Below are 3,656 nucleotides of genomic sequence, written 5' to 3'. Positions count from 1 at the left end.
CGATGTGAAAACAGTAGTACCTAATCAAATATATTTATATGTATCTATTTCGGTATGTCTCACCACTGGGTTTGCAGTCTATCAGCTAACGAGCTGTGTAGTTAGGAAGTTGAGGTCTCATTCACTAGGCCTAGTTAGCCCTAGAGTGTCACTACCAACCACCAATACACGCCAAGCCGACATCTTTACTGACACTGGAGATGGTCACCGCCAGGATAGTTTACGACCTGAGTAGTTCTTTAATTGCTGGCTCCATTTCTGGAGACAGACCCTCAATTTTACTTGCTCATCCGAGCCAAGAGCGATTCACAGTCTTCAATGTTGAGAGCCAGGTTTTCAACCTTATTAAAGTTTACCACATGAAAGGCGCTTATGGCTAATGGCTAATGGCTATAGCTAATGGCACGATGAGGTGCACTTCCGTTCGGTCTCGACCTAGAGCTTAGGCGAAAATGGTTTTTTAAAAACCCGTCACACCAGGCCCCGATCTCACTACGCTCGTACTACGATCTAAGAGCGTTGTGGAAACGCGTAGAACGCAGTATGAACGTCTATGGACGTGCTGCGATCTCGATCGAGCGCGGTGCAGTCACCATGAGCGTGGAGAGCGTCGCCAAATTTTGAGCATGTTCAACACAATCGTGGTGCGAGCGTGGCGGAAAGACAGCGCAGTGCGGGCGTATTAGAGACGTGGAAGGCGTAGTACCCACGTAACTCGAACGTAGTACGAACTTAATGATCGTATCGCAAGCGTGTCGGGTGCGTGAAAATTGTCTCCCCGTTCTCAGCACGATGTCAATACGTTTTCATCACGCTGTTACTACGTCCATGGAGATGTCTCTGCGACCTGACCACGCTCTCGCTATCACCATGGTGCGTCTCTAGCAAGCTCGACCCGTTTGTAATACGATTGTACTACGCCCAACACGCTCAGACCACGCCGTTGTGGCGTTCGCATTACGTGTTAGTTGCGTCGATACCACGCTCAGATCACGTCCTGCGAACTTGGGGTATAAATTGGGGTACTACCCTGGCCACCCCACCAGTTCAGTGTCCACTGGATGAGGCAACACTACTCCATGCCATGTTTTTTGTAGAAGGAAAACTCGAATTACTTGATTGCCAAGCCCTCATCATGCTGAGGAGGATGAGGAGGAGAAATAGAAGACAACGAAGATCTTGCTCGGTGCGTCCGTGGCTTTCGGTAGAAAGACAATTTCTCTATGGTCACTATGATCGCTATGGATATGGTCGTTGCCAGCGCAGTCGGCGCTTGACTAGAGCTGAGGTCGCACTAGGAGCGTGACTGGCGCGCAGTTGAGGCGCGGTGAGGGTTACTTAGGCGCAGTGAAAGCGTCGTTTAAACGCAATGCGATCAGATTGGTCGCAATAAAGACGCAGTGCAAGCGTGATGCGGGCGTGGTGTTGAGCGTGGTGAAAGCTTGTTGGGCGCAATGAGATCGGGGTATAGACGCACTTATACCTCATTCACACCAGGGCCCCGATCGCACCACGCTCGTACTACGCTCTAAGAGCGTGGTGGAAACGTGTAGAATGCAGTATGAACGTATATGGACGTACTGCGATTGCGATCGAGCACGGTGCAGTCACCATGAGCGTGGAGAGCGTGGCCAAACTTTGAACATGTTCAAAATAATCGTGGTGCGCGCGTGGCGGAAAAACAGCGCAGTGTGGGCGTATTAGAGACGTGGAAGGCGTAGTACCCACGTAACTCGAGCATAGTACGAACTTAATGGTCGTATCGCAAGCGTGTCGGGTGCGTGAAAATTGTCGCCCTGTTCTCAGCACGATGTCAATACGTTTTCATCACGCTGTTACTACGTCCATGGAGATGTCTCTGCGACCTGACCACGCTCTTGCTATGACTATGGTGCGTCTCTAGCAAGCTCGACCCGTTCGTACTACGATTGTACTACGCCCAACACGCTCAGACCACGCCGTTGTGGCGTTCGCATTACGTGTCAGTTGCGTCAATACCACGCTCAGATCACGTCCTGCAAACTTGGGGTATAAATTGGGGTGCTACCCTGGCCACCCCACCAGTTCAGTGTCCACTATGGATAAGGCAACACTACTCCATGCCATGTTTCTCGTAGAAGGACAACTCGAATTACTTAATTGCCAAGTCCTCATCATGCTGAGGAGAACGACGAGGAGAAATAGAAGGCAACGAAGATCTTGCTCTGTCATCTCCACATCTTCCTGGCCAGATTTCTTCTTCTTCAGACGTCCAAAGCGGGTGCGGAGGCTGCTGTACCAGAGCTTGAGCTCGGCTACATCTTTCCCCAGTTCGGCTGCCTTCTCTCTCCAGAGAAATTCTTTCTTCGGCATGTCTTTGTAAGCCTTCATCTTCTTGTTGTAGAAGACAGTGTTTTCTGCCAGCCAATCCTCCTCTTCTTCTGTCAGGAAACTGTAGAACTTATTCTTCTTGCCCTTTCTGACTACACTGGTCTTGCTTGTGACACTCGCAGCGTCGGTGTCTACGTCACTCTCATGGGCCTGCGTGGCTGGAGGCAGGGATTCTTGAGTCTGCTCAGGCTCTGATTCCAGGGCAACACTTGATGGAGATAACGGACTCCAGCACCTCTTTGGGTTCTTTGCTCGGCCTTTCCCCCTTCCACGGCCTCTCCCCTTGTCTTTTGGCGGCATAGTTGTGTCCATAGAAAATAATCTTGATGTTAATCTTGATTTATGTTGATAATGTTGATCTTAATTATCTTGATGTTAATCTTGACAGCACGGCAGAATGAATGATGATGTATAGAACGCGGCGCGGTATTATATGATCGTTGCCAGCGCAGTCGGCGCCTGACTAGAGCGTGATTGGTACGCAGTTGAGGCGCGGTGAGCGTTGCCTAGGCGCAGTGCGAGCGTCGTTCGAACGCAATGCGATCTGATTGGTCGCAATAACGACGCAGTGAGCCCAGTGCAAGCGTGATGCGGGCGTGGTGTTGAGCGTGGTGAAAGCTTGTTGAGCGCAATGAGATCGGGGTAAAGACGCACGTAGATCGTAGTACGGCGCTGGGCCTGGCTGGGGCCCAATTGGCCACGCTCTCAACCACGCTCACCACGCTCGGGCAAATTTTTGGAGCGTGGGGCGATCGTGATGAGCGTAGCTCTGGTGTGAATGGGCCCTTAGATCGTAGTATCGGCGCTGGGGCCCAATTCGCCAAGCTCTCACCACGCTCGGCCAAATTTTTTGAGCGTGGGGCGATCGTGATGAGCGTAGCTCTAGTGTGACGGGGGGTTGTACGGTAGTACGGTGTGTGACGGTAGTTTCTATTACATAAGCCGTTTTTGCAATAAATAGTGATGAGCGACTAGTTTAGATTTATTATTGTACTGAGAAAGGTTGTTGTTGAAGGTTGAAGGTTGAAATAAATATTGTTCTCTCCGCTCCGGCATCGTATAATCGTAGAGTTGTAAGCAGCGTAAAGTTGTTAAGTTGTTGATCTCCGCTCCGTCATAGTAGCAGCGTCGAGTTAGCAAATGGTAGCAGGTTGTAGCAACGAGTAAAGATGATCCAGTCGCCGAATTTGTTGTTGAAGACTGACTTTATTAGTAAACACGATACACATATATATACACTACGGCGACCTAGGCACCCAAGCTAGGGTCCGCTACATCTTGATAGG

The sequence above is a fragment of the Priapulus caudatus genome, unplaced genomic scaffold (genome assembly GCF_000485595.1).
Source record: "Priapulus caudatus unplaced genomic scaffold, Priapulus_caudatus-5.0.1 Scaffold986, whole genome shotgun sequence".
NCBI classification, from domain to species: Eukaryota; Metazoa; Priapulida; class Priapulimorpha; order Priapulimorphida; family Priapulidae; genus Priapulus; species Priapulus caudatus.
The sequence above is the reverse complement of the archived record's forward strand: the minus strand, read 5'-3'. Positions refer to the sequence as shown.